At 39.7% G+C, this 23,166-nt stretch overlaps 1 long non-coding RNA gene across 1 annotated transcript in view; it reads left to right on the top strand.

The window, feature by feature from the left end:
* Window positions 1-23,166, top strand: part of LOC144311942 (uncharacterized) — a 122,080-nt gene that overhangs the window by 8,154 nt on the left and 90,760 nt on the right. Inside the window, exons 2-3 of the long non-coding RNA XR_013377416.1 lie at window positions 7,911-8,065; window positions 14,552-14,693. This is a non-coding gene — a long non-coding RNA (uncharacterized LOC144311942). The remainder of the gene's footprint in view (window positions 1-7,910; window positions 8,066-14,551; window positions 14,694-23,166) is intronic.

Below are 23,166 nucleotides of genomic sequence, written 5' to 3'. Positions count from 1 at the left end.
CTGAGCATCCAGCACATAACCTGGCCATAACCTGACTCATAACAGGCACCCAAAAGATGTCTTCTGCATCCAGTTGTTGATTAATGAAATTGAAACCTAAAGAGGTGAAGTGACTTATTCAGAATAAAATAACTAATAAACAGCTAAGCCCCGACTTTCTGTCTCCTCAGTTTCATCTGAATGATTTAACTCCAGTAAAACTGGAAATCTGGACTTTGTTCGAGATCAGAAATCATTGTTTGAATTCTGTCTCAAATGTCTGGGATCTAGTGTAAATACATCATTCACTAAAAAAAAAAAAAAAAAAAAAAAAAAGCCAAATATATCTTCCTAGATAAGTAGCAAATGTGGGTTGAATGACTGGAATAGCTCTGGGAGTATTTAGTGATGGAAATCTGCCTGTCTCCCAAGGCTGTGCATAGGGTCCATGGTGGTCCCTGGTCAGTCTGAGCTGAGCAGTCCCTTCTCTATGGCTGGCATGGCCTTAGTCACCCTTGGAGAGATGCCCACCAGGACACAGTCATAACTTCTTTATAGTTCCTCAGTTTCTAACCACATGTTAATGGCTTAAATGTGATCCTCTGAGTTACCTTAAAGACAAAACAAAGGTACATACTAGAAACATAGATTCCAAGGAGGTTATATCAAAGATAAGGGAAGGATTCAGCTACTTTGACTTGGTAATAAAGGAGAGGAAGAAAAGTGAAAGCACTATGCATCTCTTGAAGGTAGAGACTGAATAATGTTCTTTGTATTCGGCACATAGTTTGTTGAGCAAATGAAAATTACAGTCTTATTATATACATAAGCATATATTAACTCTTCACATGCATGTATATGTGTGTATATTTGTGTGTGTGTATGTACATAGTATGTATATTATATAATTAGATGGAGCAAACACTATCTTCTCTGATCTCTATTAGCTGAATCGTTGGTTTTCTTTCTGTTGACAGTAGCCCTGGGTCTCCCAAACATAAAGTCTAATATGATCAATACAAATGGTCCCATTCTGTGGCTTTGACTAGCAGACAAAATGAGATCCACAAATGTAACAAGATGTTTCCTGAAGGCTACTTGTAAAGAAGTTTCCTCTCTTTTCTATGGAAGCCATCTGGAGAAAGTTCCTCTTTCTGGTGGACAGGGCCATTGCATTGCACAAATCCAGGGCACTGTGGTATTGTGATTCGTAATAAGAATTATATATTTGGTCTTCATGCCCATTTCTGACACAGAGCTTCTAAATCCCTTGGAATTTCCTAAGAGGTGAGTGCAAGAAAGGTATCTTTTATTATACAAATGAGTGACTTTTGGAAAGCACCTGAGGTTTGGGGCTGGTTGCCATGTGATTACAGGGTTGGCACTTTCAGTACCCCCTCCCCCTGCCCTATCCTCTTAATGAAGCCTCCATAAAAACCCAGGACAGGATTTGGAGAACTTTTGGGTTGGTGGACACATGGAGAGGCAGGAGAGTGGCACTCATTCTCAGAGAGGGCATGGAAGCTTGCTGCCCTTTCCCCCTATGTTGCCCTATGCATCTCTTTCATTTGACTGTTTCTGGATTGTGTGTGTGTGTGTGTGTGTGTGTGTGTGTGTGTGTGTATACATATTGTAATATATGGTACGTATATGATATATATATATATGTACACACACACACACACACATATTCTAATAGACTGGTAATCTAGTAGGTTAAATGTTTCTCTGAGTTCTGTAAGCCACTCTAGCAGAAAACAAAAAACCCCTCAAAAAACAAGGAAGGATGTAGCCTTTAGAACCTCTGATCTGTAGCTGGCTGGTTGGGAGAACAGATGATAACCTAGACTTGCAACTGGCATCTGAGGTGGGGGGAGCAGGCTTGTGGGATTGGACTCTTAACCGGTGGAATCTGATGCTATCTCCAGATAGATAGTGTCAGAATTTAGTTGAATTATAGGGCACCCAGGTGTCTGAGAATTGCATGATGGTGTAGAAACCTGCCCCCCACCTCCATCAGAATTGGGTGCTCAGAACCTTGTAGGTATCTTTGGCATTATGATTAATTCAGTTCTATGAATGGTGTACTCTGGAGTTGTGCAACATGGTGGACCTGCCAGTGCACGTAAATGAGGAAGCATTTATTCCCCAGTAGCTGCTAGTAGCTTACAGTCACTTTGTGACCGTAAGTGAAACCAGCCTTTGGGTTCAACACAGCATGTGGAAGACAGATTGGAGACCAAATGAAATTGGGTCTTTGGTGACACTGTTGAGCTACTGGAGCAAGTCTTGCTGAACTTATCTACGTCATTATCAGGTGGCACCAAGTTCCCTTTATTGTTTAAGCTGGTTTGAATTCAGTTTCATATTACTTATAACCAAAAAGGTCTGAACAGACAAAGAGCAATGGATACCTTGAATTTGTAGCATTAGTCTCATCAGTGTAGACACCCAGGTCAGACCACTGGATCTCAGAGAGTTTATTTTGCCCTGAGTGTCCAATTTCACACCCTATTTATAGTCACCAGATAATTACTGAGTGTCTGTTTCAGCTTGGAATAGACATGAGAATGTCTATACACATTTAACAATTCTCTTTAACAAAACTTTAGCAAAACTTCCTTTACACGAGGCACTTTGCTAGGTACAAGGTCATAAAACAGAAATGTAAAATATTGAATGTGTTTAAAACATGAACAAGACAAGAATCCGGCCTTCAGGAACTTAGAGTTTCATGGACAATAGGAGCTTGTAGGGGAGGTAGGAGAAAGAAGGAGGCCACAAATGCCTCCTATCACATAAGGCACAATTGTTAAATACAAAAAATGAAGGGCAAATACATAGCCTAGGAGGGAGAGACTAATTCCAAGATGGGCCATCAGTAAAGGGTCAAGGATAAGTTTGCCTATGAGCTGGACTTGAAGAATTCACAGAATTTCCATAGCCAGCAGTGAGGATAAGGGCATCCCAGGCAACAAAAGGGTAAGCAAAGGCCAGGAGGCAGGAAATTACGAATGAATAATCTAGTGTGGCAAATGCTGGTGTGTGGGAGTGACGTAGTGAGGGATCAGGCTAGAAGGTAGAAGGTCCAGAGTGTGGGGAGCCAGAAATGCTTCTTAAAGGAGCTGAACTTCTTTTACTAGTAGAATAGCATGTATACACATAATAATAGCAAGTATTTGTTTTGTGTCAGGAATTGGTCTAAGAAGTTTATAAATATTGATTAATGTAATTTTTACAACACCTTCATGAAGCAAGTATCATAATTATTATTCCCATTTTATAGATGAGGAAACTGAAACCCAGAGAGTTTAGGTCACTTGTCCAAGATCACACTGTACTGGTGGAGGTGGGAGTCAAACCCGGGTAGGCAGGCTTCAAGGTCAGGTGAGTAGTTCTGTGTCTAGTGAGGACTCAGGCACTACTGCAGAAGATATATGACAGTCAGATTATTGTCCCTAGTAGCTCAGGTAAGAAATGAGAGTCTGACTATGTCAGTGGCAAAAGGAGAGAAGACAGAGTCAGGAGAGAGATACAGAGGAGGGAGACTCCATACAAGGATTGTAAACTGGGGCATTGACCTGTGTGTTTTACAGATTGAGCTTTGAATGCATTTTGATGTTGAATGTGCTTTCTGTTTTCCTGTATCACACCCAGACTCTTGCTATATTTCTTTCTCTGGGCTGACTTTTGAAAGCTGATACATTTATAACCCATGGGTCCATAGAATTTGATATTAGGGATAAATGAATGAGTCAGAGATGAATTAGAGATGTTGAACTTGGGAGTAGCATGGGTGGTGTTGTCATCATTGATGTGACATGACAAGAGGCCAGGGAGAGAGGACCAGCTGGCAAGTCTGGGATATGGGGAGTTGAGAGATCTATGGAATAGACTTATGGATGGCCAGTAGCTATATGGAAATATAGTTTGTAGCTTGGGAGCTAGAAATGGTTCTAGTTGTAGGGGTAGATAAACTAGTTAAATTCATGGAGGAGGTATAGGGTGACACATGAGGGCTGGGAAAACATGCCAGGAATGGATGGATACCTTATTTTCATCAGTTTTTATCGTTCATTTGATCCATCATACTTAGCAGGCTTTAACTCTACAAGTTTAATCCAAAGAAACCAGGGGTTCTAGACCCTGCCTGTACATCAAAGTCACCTGGGGAGCTTACAAAATGCTGACTCCAGGCTTCCTCCTCCCCACTGATGAATTAAATTAGAATCATAATTTTGATGCTCCCCATGTCCTAACAGGCAATCTGACAGGTAAGCAACACCTGGGAAAGTCATCAGTGGATCCTAAACTTTGTGGTAGAGAAAAAGAAAAGGAAATGGAAGAGACATCCCAAGCCCCAGTTCTAGAAAGACTTTGGTGTTTTGCCTGTTGCCTTGCCTGGAGCAAAAGAGAGTCAGATGTTTGGTTAGTCAGGCAAAGCACATTACTAGACCTGGATAATGTCTGTAGTAGACAGTAGCAAGGCTTAATGCTTAGACCCTAAAAGTTATATGGAGCCTAGTTCAGCCCTTGCTTCTAAAGCCAGGATTGGCCCCCATGACAGCGGTGGGACTGAGCATTCAGCCAGGCGTGAGGCCCAGCTGTGAAGGGGGATGGGCTAAAGATGTCAGGAACCTGATAGAATATTAATAGTTTTTAGTGAGCACATGGCGAACTTAGCTTATTTTTAACTTTGGAAAATAAAGTCCTCATCAAAGTAAAACAGTAAATAGATAAATAGCTAAAAGTGCTCCAAGTGACTTTAATATGAAGCCAGGTAGATGCTACTGCCATAGCCTGATTGAACTGCATTCCATTTACTATGGATGAATGCAAGTAAAACAGAGTTTACCTCATTCTAAATGTTTAAGGTATGTTTTTTTCTGACTTTAGAGGTAATAGATGTACATTGTTGAAAATTTGGAAATTGGAAAAGGATAAAACACCAGAATAACTCAAAATCTTAACTACTGTGGATAACTATTTTGTTGTATTTTTCCTTCCTGGGGGAGCCTCTTTTTTTAAGTTTTCATTTTAATTCTAGTCCAGTTAGTTTCAGGTGTACAGTATAGTGATTCAACAATTCCATACATTACCCAATGCCCTCACAAGTGCACTCCTTAATCCCCATCACCTGTTTCACCCATCCCCCACCCACTTCCCCTGTGGTAACTATTAGTTCTCTATAATTAGAGTCTGTGTCTTGATTTCTCTCTCTCTTTTTCCCTTTGCTTATTTGTTTCTTAAATTCCACATGGGGGTGAAATCATATTGTGTTTGTCTTTCTCTGACTGACTTATTTCACTTAGTGTTCTACTCTAGCTCCATCCATATTGTTGCAAATGGCAAGAATTCTTTCTTTGTGGCTGAATAATATTCCTTGTGTGTGTGTGTGTGTGTGTGTGTGTGTGTGTGTCTGTCCATTCATCAGTTGATGGACACTTGGGCTGTTCCCACAATGTAGCTGTTGTAAATAGTGCTGCAATAAACATAAGGAGGGGTGCATGTATCCCTTTAAATTAATATTTTTGTACTCTTTGGATAAATACCCGGTAGTGTGATTGCTGGATCATAGGATAGATCTATTTTTTTTTTAAAGATTTATTTATTTATTCATTCAGAGAGAGCGAAGAGAGAGACAGACTCCATGAGACACAGGCAGAGGGAGAAGCAGGCTCCATGCAGGAAGCCCAATGTAGGACTCGATCCTGGGTGTCCAGGATCACACCCCGGGCTGCAGGCAGCGCTAAACAGCTGCGCCACCAGGGCTGCCCAGGATAGATCTATTTTTAACTTTTTAAGGAATTTCCATAGTGTTTTCCAGAGTGGCTGCACCAGTTCCTATTCCCAGCAATAGTCCAGGAGTGTTTCTTTTTCTTCACATCCTCATCAACACCTATTATGTCTTGTGTTATTGAGTTTAGCCATTCTGACAGGTGTAAGGTGATACCTCATTGTGATTTCAACTTGCTTTTCCCTGATGATGTTGAGCATCTTTTCATGTGTCTGTTGGCCACCTGGAGAATGTCTTCTTTGGAGAAATGTCTATTTGTGTGTTCTGCTCATTTTTAATTGGATTATTTATTTTTGGGGTGTTGAGTTGTATAAATTCTTTATATATTTTGGATACTAACCCTTATCAGATATGTCATTTGCAAAATATCTTTTCCCATTCACTAGGTTGTCTTTTAATTTTGTTGATTGTTTTCTTCACTGTGCAGAAGCTTTTTACTTTTGCTTTAGTTTCTCTTGCTTCAGGAGACATATCTAGAAAACAATTGGCCACATCCAGTGTCAAAGTGGTTACTGCCTCTGTTATCTCCTAGGATTTTTATGCTTTCGGGTTTTACATTTAGGTTCTTAATCCATTTTGAGTTTATTTTTGTGTATGGTGTAATAATGTAGTCCAGTTTCATTCTTTTTCATGTAACTGTCCAGTTTTCCCAACATCATTTGTTAAAGAGACTGTCTTTTTCCCATTGTGCATTCTCTCTGTTCATTTTAAAGTGCATGCATATATAACATATGACTAACATCATACTATAATTATCATTTTATTTTTCACCGGACATTGTATCATAAGCATTTCTTCATGTCATTAAAATATCTTTGGAAACATAGTTTTAAATGGCTTCATAACTTTTAGTTTGTGTGGCTGAACTGTAATTTACTAATTATTTGCCAACCTTTGAGCACATAGATTTTTTTGCTTTTTTATATTATAAATGGTCCTGGTATTCTTCGTGTCCAAATTTCAGATTAATTTCATAGACCAGGTTCCTAAAAGTAGAAACACTGGATCAAGGAATATAAATATTTTTAATGTGTTCACAACTGTGGCTAGTTATGCAAAAATGGGATTATTGGAAGGAGCTTAGGAGGAGTTCTGACTAGCTGAAGTCAGACCCAAATTAGTTGGCAGATAAGAGACACACACATATACACACTCACACATGCACATGTGCCACCAGAAATGGCATTATGAGCATAGCATCCACCTAAACCTGTATCTACTTCATGAAGATACCTAGAAATGACTTTCTGGGTCAAAAAAGTATGAATATGTTAAAAGTTCTTAATAGAAATGGCCAAATAGTTTGCCAGAAATGGACCAATATATACCTTTTTATCAAATCCTGTATCTGGCATTGATTAATATATATATAATACATATATTTAAATACTTATGCATATTTTAATTCTTCCAAAAATTGATATGCAAAGAATTACATCTCATTTTGTCATTTTATTTTACTTTTTTTTTTTTAACATGCAAGAGTTCTGAACATATTAGTGTTCAAATATTTGTATTTGCCTTCCTTGAGCTGAATCGTTCTTTCTGTCATTCATTTATTGATTGAGATCTTGGTTATGTGAATTAGTCAAAAGCACCCCTCTCTACCCTCGCACCAAAACTCCTTACTAGGTTCTGAAATGGCCATATCATTAAGCAAAAGTATTTGTTTCCTTGAATAATGCAAGTGGTTTCAGTTTATACTTCATGTACCTCTTTAGTGTGCCAAAGATTTGAATCTTATTCCAAAGGAATGTTTAAAAAAACACAAAAGCTCCGTATAAAAGTCTTAAATTTTCCCTTTATTAAACATGATTTAAAAGCTTTTGATTTGTAAAGTACTAAAAAAATCCCTTTGGCTTGTGTGGGAGGTGGGGACACTGTCTTTCACTAGCTGCCGGTTGATTAGTACTTGGAGAAGAAAAATACTTTCCTCGTGTAGGCAGAGGAATAAACCTATCAAAGATTAGCTATCAGCCTGGACTGTTTATGGGTAAGTCAAGGAAGATATCAAAATTATGGGGTTTTTAATTATCGTTAAATAACTCTTGATGTGCCAAGTCAGGAGGTCCTTATTTTTATGTTTCTAAAGAAAAATCCTTTGGGGCTGAACAGTTATTTCTTCTCTCCTCAGAACTTAAGATCATTACCTTAATAAGGAGAAGAAATCTATAAGAAAAGAAAAAGAACCTCACCATTAATAATTAAGCAAAAGAAGACATGAAAGATCAAATGGAAACAAGACCCAGACCTCCTTTTTGACCCTCATTCCACCTTTTGTGGAATTCTGTAAGTTTACATGGCCAGGTGGTTCAATTCATAGTGCTTATCACAAACGTACTTTTTTGCAATAGGTTTGATAAGTCCAAAAAAAAGAAAAAGAAAAAAAAAAAAGACTCCAGTTTGTTGAGTCTGAGATCTCAAAGCATTCCTGGTGATCTCATTAGTTCCTAGAATCATGTTGAGCTTGTAAATAGCTGGCCTGTCAGGAACCTCATAGAGATAGGCTCTGTTTGAATTCATGTCCAGTCCTGTCCCAAGGTTCTGTCTGTCAGCTTTACAGGGTGGATGAGGGAAGAGGAGCAGGAGAGAGGAGTGCTGCACACAGCACTTGTATGTCATTAGATTGACCCACTTGGGCTGCCCTTAAAGGTCTTGAATGGAGTGAGGGTAATACTACAGGCATTTGCAATTAATTTGGATATGTATTTTTCTCACATCAAAAAGTTAGAAAAGAAAAGGCTCCAAGGTAAGTTGCCAAGCTCCAGAAGGCTCTCTGCTATCCTCTGTTTGTGAACTACATTTCCCTCATGGCTACAAAATGGCTGCAAGGCCTCTAAAATCTTCACAGGGCATCTTTAGAAACAGAAAGGGATAGAAGAAGGCAAAAAGTTTTCATTCTGTGACTGGCTTCTTTTTCAAGAAAAAAGTCTTTCCCAGAAACCTCCAGCTGACTTCTTATATCTTACTGAGTCACCTGATTTAGAACTTGGTCACCTGACTGCTACTGGTTTCGCAGGTAAAGCTGACTTGGCCTCTTATACTTGGTTTAGACCAGTGGCACTCCTCTCCTGGGGTGAGCACATTGCCACCTAGACCAAAACTGGGGGCTCTGCTAACAAGGAAGGTGAAGGACTGGCTGCCAGGACGCAACCTCCGGCGACTGCCCTGGCTGTCATGGCTAATAACACCTTCCCCTGGCAAATCACTTTACAAGGTATCCTTCAGTATGTGAGATGACTTCACATTATACAATTATAATTGAAGAACCAGGAAGGAGAAAACATGTGGATGTGCTAGTAGTGGTGGGAAGAGGCTAGAGATTAAGAAAAAGGAAGACTGTGTGGACCATCTCAAAGCAAAGAGACCAGTTCACTGAGTACCTCATATGCCTGGTGTAGTGCTAGGCTCTGGTCTGTTTCAAAAGTGCTCTAAATGTGTGTTTGTCTTATGTGCAAGGGACTGTAGAGGCTGCTTTTAGGCAAACAGGCTTGAGCCCTGGAATACAGAAAGGGCCCACGGCGACCACTTGGCTGAATTGACAGGCCCATCAGGCCACCCACCTCAAAATATCCATAGGCCCTAACTCACCAATAAGCTACTTAGAACCAGGCACAGTTACCCAAAAAAAGGGAGAATTCTCTATGTTGCTACATCTCCCCACCTTTCCCCTTTAAAAACAGCCCCCACTCCCACTGCCTCATTGTAGACAGCCTCTCCTCTGCTGTCCTGCCTGCCACTTTCTTGCAGTGCAGTCAGTAAACTTCTATCTCCTTTGTCCTTTTTTAATTTATTTATTTATTTATTTATTTATTTATTTATTTATTTATTTATTTATTTATTTATTTTAGTCACACAGAGAGAGAGAGAGGCAGAGACACAGGCAGAGGGAGAAGCAGGCTCCATGCACCGGGAACCCAACGTGGGATTCGATCCCGGGTCTCCAGGATCGCACCCCAGGCCAAAGGCAGGCGCCAAACCGCTGAGCCACCCAGGGATCCCCCTCCTTTGTCCTTTTTAAGATTTTATTTATTTATTCATGAGAGACACAGAGAGAGAGAGGCAGAGACATGGCAGAGGGAGAAGCAGGCTCCATGCAAGGAGCCCAATTCGGGACTCGATCCTGAGACTTCAGGATCACACCCTGGGCTAAAGCCGGCACTAAACCGCTGAGCCATCCACCCAGGCATCCCTATCCCCTATGTTCTGCCTCAGGTGAATTCTTTCACCTCCCACACCGCCAACTTCCACCTGATTGTTGCCCCACATTAGGAGGCCAGCAGCCGATCAAGAGACAACCTCATTTAGACACCACAGGAATTACAAGCTGTCTTGGTACCAGTGAAAGAACAGTAGGAATCATAACATTGCTAAGGGCTAAAATGTGATGTAGAGAAATGGATAGAGGAGATCAAGGTGAGGAGACATCACTGCAGTTTGGAGTCTAGAGATGGCTTCAAGAGTGATGGATTTCAGGGCTGGGCGGGATTTAGGTGAGCAGTGAGGACATTCCAGGTGGGAGAACGTCGCCGATCTGGGGAAAGGACATGTCAAAGACCAAATTAAGAATGAATGTGTATTTGAGGGTAGGAGGACCCATCAGGGAAGAAACCTGAGTTCGGAGCAAATTTGGAAAGCAACTGCTAGAATTCTTGGAATGCTAATGCTCAAAAGTGCACCTCTGAGAGCAAAATGGTGTCTGACAAGTGAGTTTTGCTTCACGAATGTTCCTGGAGGAACATTTTTGTTGTTGTTGGCAGCACAGTCTTGCCTCTAATGCTTACAAACATGAAGCCCTGAGTTCATTGGTTAAAAATGTCACAGATGAGGGTGGGGCCGGACTGCCTCCTTCTGGGGACAAAGGTCCATTTGTTGTGCACGTAGATTGCACAAAATCAGACATTCCTTGTAGCTCTGAACTTACATACCATTGCATTCAAAGGTAAAGAAATCCTGCTCTGGGCCCCCCTTGAAGAATAACATCCATTGTTATTATGGGTTTTCTTTTTTCTTTTTTAAAGATTGTATTTATTGTTCATGAGAGACACAGAGAGAAGCAGAGACACAGGCAGAGGGATAAGTAGGCTCCCTGTGGGGAGCCTATTGTTGGACTCCATTCTAGAACCCCAGGATCACAACCTGAGTCAAACGCAGACATTCAACCACTGAGCCACTCAGATGCCCCTGTTGCAGGTTTTCTTAAAGAGTGCCTACTGATCTCTTAAGATAGCTTCCCCTTACCCCCCAAAGTTCTCCTCACAGTAGCAGCTGAAACCCTCTTCTTCTCTGTCCCCAAAACAACATGCTTCCATCCTGTTGACTGCCCCCCCATTCCTTCTTCATACACATGAAAACTTTCCGGAAAGCCTGCCCCCCCCCTTGTGTACAAAGATCTGCAATTTTAAACTGGACTCCAGAAATCTACCTGGGAAAGGAGAGTGGAGAGCTGACCCCTTCTACAGGGGTTCCAGGGATGGGCGACCATGAAATTCATATAGATCACTTTTATCTCAGTTCATATCCAGTCTACCAACCTAATAGACCTCATTTTTTTTATTGTGACAAAATATACATAACATAAAATGTGCCATATGGACATTAAAAAAAGATTTATTTAGGGATCCCTGGGTGGCGCAGTGGTTTAGCGCCTGCCTTTGGCCCAGGGTGCGATTCTGGAGACCCGGGATTGAATCCCATGTCAGGCTCCCAGTGCATGGAGCCTGCTTCTCCCTCTGCCTGTGTCTCTGCCTCTCTCTCTCTGTGTGACTATCATAAATAAATAAATAAAATAAAAATAAAAATAAAAAAAGATTTATTTTGAGGTGAGGAGAGAGGTAGGAGGAGAGAGAAAGAGAGTATCTCAAGCAGACTTCCCAACATGGGGCTTGATCTCATTACTCTGAGATCATGACCTAAGCCCAAGAGTCGGATGCTTAACTGAGCCACCCAGGCACCCAAATTTGACTGTTTTTAAGTAAACAATTCAGTGACCTTAATTACATTCACAGTGTTGTGCAACACATCACCATATCTATTTCTAAAACTTTTTGATCACCCTAAACAGAAACTCTGTACCTCTTAAGCAATAACTTGACATTCTCTCCTCCCTCCAGCCTTTGGTAACCTCTAATTTACATTCTGTTTCTCTGAATTTGCTTATTCTAGATATTTCATATAAGTAGAGTAATACGTTATTTGTCCTTCTATGCCTGGCTTTTTTCACTCAGCATAATGTTTTCAAGGTTCATCCCATATCGTGGCATGTATCAAAACATTTTTTATCACTATATTCCATGTTCATACCATATTTTGGTTATGCATTTATCTATTGATGGAGATGGGTTGTTTCCACCTTTTGGCCGTTTTAAATAATGTTGCTGTGAACACTGGCATGCAAGTATCTCTTTTGAGTCTCTCTTTTCAGTTCCTTTGGGTATAATACCTAAGAGAGGAATTGCTGGAGTGTGTGGTAATTTTGTTTAACTTTTTGAAAAATACGAGACTGTTTTCTATAGTGACTACACCATTTTATGTCCCCAGTAGTAATGTACAAGGGTTCTGATTTCTTCACATCTTCACCAACACTTATTTTCTGTTTTTCTGTTGCTGCTGCTGGTGGTGGTGTTATAGCCATCTTAGCAGTTTTAAAGTGGTAGATCATCATGGTTTTGATATACATTTTCTTAATGACTAATGATATTGAACATTTTTTCATGTGGTTATTTGCCATTTATATATCTTCTTTGGAAAAATATCTATTCGTCTATTTTTTAAATTGAGTTGTCTTTTTGTTGAATTAGAGGAGTTCTTTATATATTCTGGGTATTAATCCCTTATCCAATATATTATTTGCAAATATTTTCTTCCATTCTGTGAGGTATATTTTCACTCTTATAACAGTGTCATTTGATGTATAAAAGTTTTTAATTTTAATGAAGTCCAATTTATTTATTTTGTTGTTGTTGCCTATGCTCTGATGTCACATTTAAGAAAACATTGTCCAACCCAAAGTCATGAAGATTTTCCTATGTTTCCTTTAAGAGTTTTACAGTTTCAGCTTTAAATTCAGATCTTGGACTCATTTTGAGTTAATGTTTGTAGATGGTATGAGGGGATTGTCCAACTCCATTCTTTTACATGTGGATATTCCATTTTCCTAGTCCTTTTTGTTTGAAAAGACAGTCTTTTCCCCATCAAATGTTGTTGGCACTCTTGTTGAAAATCAACTGACCAAAAATGTGAACGTTTATTTCTGGGCTGTTGGCCATTGTTCCTATTCTGTTAATCTACATGTCTATCCTTATGACAATACCACTGTTTTGATTATTGTAGCTCTGTAGTAAATTGAAATAAGGAACCCGGAGTTTTGAATACAAAGAAGGCCTTTTCCATTTTGGAAAGTCATACTTTCTTTACCTAAAAATTGTGCCAGTAGTGAGTACAAATATTCCTACCAGCCTATTTACTTGTTGGTCCCTCTACCTGTTACAAGATTGGCCCTAGTTTAGGTCACAGTTAGGGGCAGGGGAAAGTCCATCATTTTTAGGCAGCCCAAAATAAAAGCACCGAGGTCTTTCCCCAGGAATTAGGTTGGTTTCATTATTGTTGTTTGTTTATTTCTCTAAGTACAGCCAAAAAAGAATTGAAGATTCAGAGCAAGCCCAAATAAGGGAGAAAATATTAATGAGAGGGCATGAGTATCTGTCAGGTTCTAGCCAGAAATATGGAGACCGCTTCAGATACTATCACCGAATTGAATTCAGGGAACAGTTATGAAGGGATGGAAAATTGGGGAAACTAAACATAGAGGTAACTCAGAGATGAGAAAGAGCAGGAAACTCATGGCTGCTCCCTAAATGGTATGAGCAAAGGAAAGAAGCAATGTCACCAAAGCCTGGGGTTTGGTATCACTCCATGGAGGCTGGGGATTGTCAGACAGGAGGTGGAACCACAGAGGAGATGCAGAGTCAGCAAGAAATGCCACGTAAGGCCGGCAGGAAGGGGAGAAATACTGTGACTTTTCCCAGGTGCAACCCCACCACTAGCCGAACCCAGCCAGAAGTCACCTCTGAGGGCCTGGGGAAAGGCAGTCTGAAGGGGTTCTCCTGGTTCCCCTTGCCTTTCCCAACCCCAACCCCCATCAGTGAAGGAGAGGGAAAAATGCTACAGAATGGATCTGAGGCTATAAATAGGCTCAGGAATTGTGCACAAGGAAAGCAGGACCTTCCCCTCATCAGAGTGCAGGGACTTGGAATGTGCCATTAAAGATAATAAATTCAGTAATGACAGCAGTGTTAGGATTATTGAGTATGAGATGTGTATGAGGCAAACTGCTAGGTCTTTGCAAGTTATCTGCTTTCAATTCTGAAAACTTCAATGAGGTCAGTATGATTGACTAATTTTTAAGACAGGGAGAAAGAAGCTCAGTTAACTGGCTTGTCCAAGCTTGTAACCTGCAAAGCCAGAATTGGTATCTGGGCACATCTCTCTCCCCCAACTCTGTTACTCTTAACCATGAGGTTTGCTGCTTCACAGCAAAGAAAAACAAGGCTAACAGTTCCGCAAGCATTGGGATGTGCCCTGCTGCGCTGCTGCTCTTTCCTACTTGGGTGACTGTGACCCCCTGAAAGTCATGGATATGTGAGTTACCCTCAACCAAATTATGGACAACATAGGAAGAGGTGGTGCAAAGGGGAAAAGGGGAATTTAAAGAACATTCTGCCTTCTGGGTCAGCTTGCTGCTACTTCTATAAGTAATTTTGTCTTCTTTCCAAGATGAAGGAAGAATGAGCAACCATGATGAAAATTCCTGCCATTCCTTGGATGTGAGGAGTGAGCGTTCATCTAGATACCATGGCAACCAAGAACTGTCCCGAGGAGGCCCATGGACAGCCTAGCCAGGTGTCAGGCTACTAGGGTGAGTATCTGGGGGAGTTCTGAGGTGCCCATATGAGTTTGACCCATATGTGTGCGTTTCCATTCTTTTATCCTTTTGTCGTCAATCAGTTCCCCATGACTCTTCCTGTGGCAAGTGACTGTCTTCACGAGTCCTTACGGAATGAGATCTGCTGGTCCACCAAAGTGTCTCTGGAGTGAAGGGAAATGTTTTCTTCATCTAATGAGTTAATCAGGTATAGGTGCAACAGGATCTGCCCCCCACACCCATCCCTCTTTACCTTTTCGCTTCTCTGACTTTGTTTTCTGGCACTCTTGCTGGTTCACTTGCTCAAGCCACGCTGACCTCTTTGCTGTTCCTTGGGCACATTAAGCATGGTCCTGCCTCAGGCTGGGCCTTTGCACTTGCCCTTTCACTTGCCCAGAATACTTTTTACTCATATATCTGCTTTATTCTCTCCCTTATCTCTTTTAGGTGCTCTACTCAAAAGTCACCCATGTCAGTGAGATCCTTAGTTCTTCTTTTAAAAATGACAAACAGGGCAGCCCGGGTGGCTCAGCGGTTTAACGCCACCTTCAGCTCAGGGTGTGGTTCTGGGAACCCGGGATCGAGTTCCACGTGGGGCTCCCTGTATGGAGTCTGCTTCTCCCTCCTCCTGTGTCTCTGCCGTGCTCTCTCTCTCTCTTTGTCTCTCATGAATAAATAAATAAAATAAAAAATAAATAGATAAAAATGACAAACATCCTTCTCCACTACATTCCATTCCCTTTCTTTTTTTCCCATAGCACTTACCATATGTGCTCAGACCCTGGCAGGTATCAATCACTTAGGATGAGAAGAAGAAACGTGTTAAAATTCAGATTGCTTGCCCCAGTCCCAATTTCTGATTCAGTAGATCTGGAAAGGGGGCATGCTTTTTTTGTTTTGTTTTCAGAAGTTCCCAGGTGGTGAAACTGATACTGATCCCAGGACCACATTTTGAGAACCACTACCATATAACTATCCATTTGTCTATCTTTCTATTAGCTACTTATCTACTAATATATATATTCCAAGTTAATTGCCTTTGTTTTTTGTTAGTAATTTTTTAAAAAGATATTTCTGGGACCCTGAGGTGGCTCAGTTGGTTAAGTAGCTGCCTTTGGCTCAGGTCATGATCTCAGGGTCCTGGGATTGAGCCCCCAGTCTGGCTTCCTGCTCAAAAGGAGTTTGCTTCTCCCTCTCCCTCTGCCTCTGCCCCTCACTCACTTGTGTACTCTCTCTCTCTCTCTCAAATAAATAAATAAATAAATAAATAAATAAATAAATAAATTTTAAAAATATTTTTATCATTTTATTCATTCTCTTTATATTATTTGCAATTTCTTCCCCCATTTAATCAGTTATATGAACTTTTCAAAAAACCACCTTTCATTTTTTCATATTCATTATTCTCTCTCTCTCTTTGCCTCATTATTATTTACACCCCTTCTTTTTCTTACTTTTTCCATCTTCTTTATGTATATGCTCTATTACTCCTTATTTTCCTGAGTGTGTGTATATGTACTGTATCTTAAAATCTAAAATTGTGATACCTCTGGTTTTGTCCATTTTCTTGATAATTAGCTATTCAGACTCTTTAGTGGTTCTATACAAATTTTAGGATTATTCTAGTTCTATGAAAAATGCTTCTGGTATTTTGATAGGGATTGCATTAAATCTGTAGATTGCTTTAGGTAGTATGGATATTTTAATAGTACTTGCTCTTCCAATCCATGAGCATGGATTTTTCCATTTATTTGCCTCATTTTTTATTTCTTTCATCATCAGTGTTTTATAGTTTCTAGAACACAGGTCTTTAATCTCCTTGGTCAAATGTATTCCAAAGTAATTTATTGTTTTGGGTACAATAATAAATGGGATTGTTTGCTTAATTTTTCTTTCTGCTACATCATTATTAGTATGTTTCATTAGACTATACAGAAATGCAATGGATATCTGTGTATTGGTTTTGTATCCTATAACCTCACTGAATTCATTTATTAGTCCTAGTAGTTTTTTTTTTTTTTTTCCTAGTAGATTTTGGTGGAGTCTGTAGGGTTTCCTATACATAGTATTATGTCCTCATGTCCTTTGCAAATTGTGAAACTTTGACTTGTTCCTTACCAATTTGGATGCTTTTATTAATTTTTCTTATCTGATTGCTGTAGCTAGGACTTTCAGTACTATGTTGAATAAAAGTGGTAAGAGTGAATATCCTTGTCTTGTTCCTGATTTAGGGAAAAATCTCTCAGTTTTTCACCATTGAGTATGATGTTAGCTGTGGGTTTTTCATATATGGTCTTTATTATGTTGAGGTATGTTCCCTCTGAACCTATTTTGTTGAGGATTTTTATCATGAATGAATGTTGTATTTTGCCAAATGCATTTTCTACATCTATTGAAATGATCATATAGTTTTTATTCTTTCTCTTGTTGATGTGATGTAACATGTTGATTGATTTGCAAATACTAAACCACCCTTGCATCCTGGAAAGAAGGCCCACTTGATTGTGGTGAATGATTTTTTTAATATGTGGTCAGATTCATTCTTCTAATATCTTGTTGAGGATTTTTATGTCTATGTTCATCAGAGATAGTGGCTTATAGTTCTCTCTCTCTCTCTCTCTCTCTCTTTTTTTTTTTTTGTACTTTTTCTGAGTTTGGTATCAGGATAATACCCTCATAGGATGGATTTAGAAGATTTCCTTCCTTTTTATTTTTGGAATAGTTTGAGAAGAATAGGTATTAACTCTGTTTTTAAAGATTTATTTATTTTAGAAAGAGAGCACATGTGAGTGGGGAGGGGCAGAGAGAGAGGGAGAGAAAATCTCAAGCAGACTCCCCACTGAGTGGGGAGCCTGACACAAGGGCTTCATCCCAGGTCCCTGAGATTGTGACCTAAACCAAAACCAAGAGTGGGATGTTTAACCAACTGAGCCACCCAGGCATCCCAGGTATTAATAACTCTTCTTTAAATATTTGGTAGAATTCAGCTGTGAAATTGTCTGGTCCTAGACTTTTGTTTTGGGAGTTTTTTTGATTACTGATTCAATTTCATTACTGGTTATTAGTATGTTCAAATTTTCTGTTTTAGTTTTGGGAAGTTATATGTTTCTAGGAAATTATATTTCTAAGTTGACAATTTATTGGCATATAATTTTTCATAAAATTCTCTTATAACCCTTTGTATTTCTATGGTGTTAGTTATTTCTCTTCTTTCGTGTTTTTATTTATTTGCATCTTCTCTCTTTTTTTTTTATGAGTATGGCTAAAGGTTTTTCAGTTTTGTTGATATTTCAAAGAACCAGGTCCTGTTTCAATCTATTTGTTTTGTTATTTTTTTAGTTTCTATTTTGTTTATTTCTGTCTTAATCTTTATTATTTTCTTCCTTCTACTGGTTTTGGGTTTTGTTTGTTCTTCTTTTTCTAGCTCCTTTGAGTATAAGATTAGTTTGAGATTTTTCTTGCTTTTAGAGGTCAGCCTCTGCTGCTATGAACTTTCCTCTTAGAATAACCTTACCTGCATTTGAGAGATTTTGGACCATTGTGTTTTCATTTTCATTTGTCTCCATGTATTTTTTTTTTTTTTTTTAGTTTTCCTTTTTATTTCTTTGTTGACCCATTCATTGTTTAATACCATGTTATTTAATCTGCATGTATTTGGTGGCTTTCAGATTTTTTCTTGTGGCTGATTTCTATTTTCATTGCATTGTGGTCAGAAAAGATACATGGCATGACTTCTGTGTTTCTGAATTTGTTACAACTTGTTTTGTGGACTAATATGTGATCTGTTCTGAAGAATGTTCCCGGAGTGCTTGGGTGGCTCAGTTGGTTAAGCTTCCAACTCTTGGTTTTGATTCAGGTCATGGTTTCAGGGTCCTGGGATTGAGCTCCACATTGGGCTCCATGCTCAAAGTAGAATCTGCTTGATATTCTCTCCTTCTCCCTCTGTTCCTCCCCCCTCCCTCCCTCTCTCCCTCTTTTTCTCTCTCTCTAATAAATAAATATTTACAAAATAAAGAGAATGTTCCATATGCACTTGAAAAGAATGTGTATTGTGTTTTAGGATGGAATGATTTGAATTTGTTAGATCTGCCTAGTCCAATGTGTCATTCAAAGCTGCTGTTTACTTACTGATTTTCTGTTTGAATAATCTATCCATTGATATAAGTGGGATGTTAAAGTCCCTTACTATTATTGTATTACTATCAATTACTTTCCTTATGTTTGTAATTAGCTGCTTTGTGTATTTGGATGCTCCCATGTTAGGTGCATAAATATTTACCATGATCATATCTTCTTTTTAGATGGTTCCCTCTATAATTATATAGTGTCCTTCTTTGACTCTTGTTTCAGTCTTTATTTTAAAGTGTCTAATATAAGTATCGCTACCCTTAAGTTTTCACTTTCTTTTGCATGATAGATAAATGCTTTTGCATCACTGCACTCTCAATCTGTATGTGTTTTTAGGTCTAACATGAGTCTTTTACAGACAGCATATAGATGGGCTTCGCTTTTTTTTTTTTTTAAGATTTTATTTATTCATGAGAGACACACACAGAAAGAGAGAGGCAGAGACACAGGCAGAGGGAAAAGCAGGGTCCCTGCAGGGAGCCTGGCATGGGACTCGATCCTGGGACTCCAGGATCACATCCTGAGCAGAAGGCAGATGCTCAACCACTGAGCCACCCAGGTGTCCCGGGCCTATCTTTTTTATCTATTCCATGTGTTTTGATTGGAGCATTTTGTCCATTTACATTCAAAGTAATTATTGGTAGGTATGTACTTATTGCTCTTTTGTTACTTTTTTAATGGTTCTCTATTTCTTCTTTTGTTCTCTCATAATTTGCTGGCTTTCTTTAGTGATATATCTGTATTCCTTGCTTTTTTTGCATATGTATTACTGGTTTTTGATTTGTGGTTACCATTAGGTTTGTATATAACATCTTCTGTATATAGCAATCTATATTAAATTGGTGGTCTCTTAAGTTTGAACACATTCTTTATTCCTGTTTCCTCTATGTTTTAGGTATACAGTGTCATACTTCACATTCTTTTATTTTGTGAATCCTTTGGTGGATTTTTATAGATATACCTAATTTTAGTGCTTTTTTGATTCCTACTTTTCTTACTCCTACTTTAATTAAAGTCTTTCCTCTCCACTCAAAGATTTCCCTTAAACATTTCTTGTAGGACTGGATTAGTGGTGATGAACTCCTTTAACTTTTGTGTGGGTAACTCTTTATTTCTCCTTCTATTTTTGGCTGCAGGTTTTTTTTTCCTTTCAGCACTTTGAATATATCATGCCACTCTCTTCTGGCCTGCAAAATTTCTGCCCAAAAAATAAGCCCATAGTCTTCTGGATTTCCCTTATATGTAACTGTTTTCTTATCTCTTGCTGCTTTTAAAATTCTCTCATTATCATTACTTTTTGCCATTTTAATTACTATGTATCTTGGTATGGACCTCCTTAGGTTGATTTTGTTTTGGGCTTTCTGTGGCTCCTAAGATCTGGATTTCTGTTTCCTTCTCCAAATTTAGGAGGTTTTCAGCTATTATTTCTTCAAATAAACTTTTTTTGCCTATTCCTCTCTCTTCTCCTCTGGGATCTCTATAATGTGAATGTTATAACACTTTACACTGAGTTCCTTAAGTCTATTTTCATTTTTTATCATGATTTTTCTTTCTTCTATTCGGCTTGATTGCTTTCTATGACTGTCTTCCGGGTTGCTGATCTTTTCTTCTGTTTCTTTTAGTCTATTATTCCATCTAGTGTATTTACAATTTCATGTATTGAGTTATTCATCTCTGATTGGCTCTTTTTTTATGTTTTCTGTCTCATTGTTGAGGGTCTCACTGACATCCTCCAGTCTTTTCTCAAGTCCAGTGAGTATCTTTGTGACCATTACCTTAAATTCTCTATCAGGCATATTACTTATCTTTATTTCATTTAGGTCTCTTGCTATGATTTTGTACTGTTCTTTCATTTGGGACATATTCCAATGTCTCATTTTATCTAATTCTCTGTGTCTGTTCCTATGTGTTAGGAAAGTCAATTATATCTCCTGCTCTTGAAAGTAGGGGCCTTACAAGGAAGAGGTCCTATAGTGTCTTATAGTGTGACATCCCCTCTTCACCAGAACCTGGTACTTCAGGGGTGTCTCCTATGTGTGTTGTTAGGCCCTACTATTGTAGTTGAGCCTCTTTTCCCTTTAGTCACCTGCAGTGGCTCTCTCTCCTTGTTGTGAACAGGGTTTGGTCCCTTTGTTGTTATTGGGCCAGTTTAGGGCCACCTTGGGCTTGAGTTCTGACAGGCCAGAGATTTTCCAAAGACATAGTAGCACTGAACTATAGCATGCTTTCCCTGTGTTTTCCCCTGAAAATTTTTTGTTGGTAGGCAAGGCCTATAGTCAGATCAGATGTCTGCCCCCAGCCCACTACTGTTCTACAGTCTGATTAGTGTGTGTGGTTCTCTTTCCCTCTTCCCAGGTCAGGAGTCACTTTGGAGTGGGCCTGGCCCCTCTCAGGCCTGCTTATACACTTCCAGGCTTGTGACACTACTTTGGATGGGCTCCAGCTAAGAGTGTATTGGAAGGGGCAGGCTCATAGGAGAGTGTAGGGGTAGAGCTCCCAGTACCAGCAAGGTTCATGCAGGTCTGCTGCAAGAGGGGCCTGCAGCTGGTGGGACCTAAGCTGGCTGGATTGGGGGTGGAGTGGGGGGAGTGGATCTCTAGAAGCTTCAGTGGGGGTGGTTGGGAAAGACACCTGGTAGCAAGGTTTGCAATTGTCTGCTGTGGGAGGAGACCAAGGTCTGGTTAGAGGGATGCTGTTAGCAAGTTAGGTAGTGAGTGTTTGCACCACACTAATTTCTGCAGGCATTTGTGTACCTGGGTTGGTGGTATCCCCCAGCTCCTTTGTTGCTGGACCAGTCTCCCAAGGATCAGCCCCTCCTATGCACCCTGAGATTAGTAAACAATCTCCTATTTGTTTATTCCAGGGGTTTTTTCTTTTTTTAAATTAATTATTATTATTATTATTTTTTTTTTTTAATTCATGAGAGACACACAGAGAAGCAGAGATATAGGCAGAGGGAGAAGCAGGCTCCCTGTGGGAGCCCGATGCGGGACTTGATCCCGGGACTCCAGGATCATGCCCTGAGCCTGAGCCAAAGGCAGAGACGCTCAACCACTGAGCCACCCAGGCGTCCCTATTCCAGAGGTTTTTCAAACTGCTTCTTCTATACTGTATCTTCACAGGCTGCTTGTTGTGCTGTCTCTTTAAGGGTGGGGACTCAGTTTCCCACTGCCCTCCAGCTCTCCCAGAGCTCAGCCTGCTGATTTTTTTAAGTTCCATGTGTTAAGCCCTGCTGATGGTAAGAACTCACAAAGTTATGCCCCTCTGGTTGTCAAAGCCAAATGTTATGGGGCTTTGTCTTCCCCGCAGGGGTTTCCTGGTGTGAGGGTTTGTTTCTCTCTCCTCTTCCCGCTGGTGGTATTCCTCCCTGCCATCAGTGGTCCTGCAGGTCCCTTTAGCTCCAACTGCATCTTCACTCTTCTTACCCTCTTCAGTGTGGCCTTTTCTCTACATTTAGCTGCAGAGAGTTGCCAGTCTTCAGGTTGTTTGGAAGGTTATTTATATGGATGTGGTGTTATGTAGTTGTATCTGCAGGTACGGGTGAGCTTAGGATCCTGTTACTCTGCCGTCTTCCCTAAAAGTTAGTAGTATCTTTTTAAATTTCCAGTCACATGGAATTTTTAAAAAACTATCGTTTTTATGGATTTTGACATTTACTGCACTGGGTCAGAGAAGTTAGCTGATGATGCCTTGAAATGTCTTGATCTTTTTTTTCTAGCCCAGAACATAGCCAATTTTTGTGAAATTTCATATGAATTTGAAAGGATATGAATTTTGTTTATAGGGAATGAAGGTATACATGTATATATGTTGGTGCTTATAGAATATATATAGGGTTGAACTTATTAATATGTATTAGCACTTTTTATTCATGTTACTAAAATCTTCTGTATATATGCTTATTTGTTGTCTATTTGATCCACCATTTCCTTCCCTCTGTTTCCTCTCAATGGAATTCCTGTTAGAAAGATGTGATGCTTCATGTTTACCTTCCATGTTTACCATGTTTATCTAGCTTTTAATCGTACCTTGAATCGTGCCATCTCTTCAGTCTTTCTTGATATCTACGGGGATAATTTTCCAACCTAAACATCAGCTTGCAAATTCAGACCTTGTATCTGTTTTTTCCTGTCCTGCAGTGAAGACGGGTAGAAATCATGCCAGGGAATGTGAGGGAGAGAAAATGACACAAAGAACAGCTCTTTCCCAGAGGCTGGCTGGTGCTTCAGCTGTGCCCCATGTTCTCTCTAGCATAAGGTCATCATTGCTTACCCACCTCCCCCCCCACAACAATCCCAGCCAGCTGGGTCCCAGTCAAGACTTTCCCTGAGGGTTTCCC

Source organism: Canis aureus, chromosome 4, assembly GCF_053574225.1.
Source record: "Canis aureus isolate CA01 chromosome 4, VMU_Caureus_v.1.0, whole genome shotgun sequence".
Lineage (NCBI taxonomy): Eukaryota > Metazoa > Chordata > Mammalia > Carnivora > Canidae > Canis > Canis aureus.
Note: the sequence above shows the minus strand (reverse complement) of the source record. Positions and strands in the feature narration are given on the sequence as shown.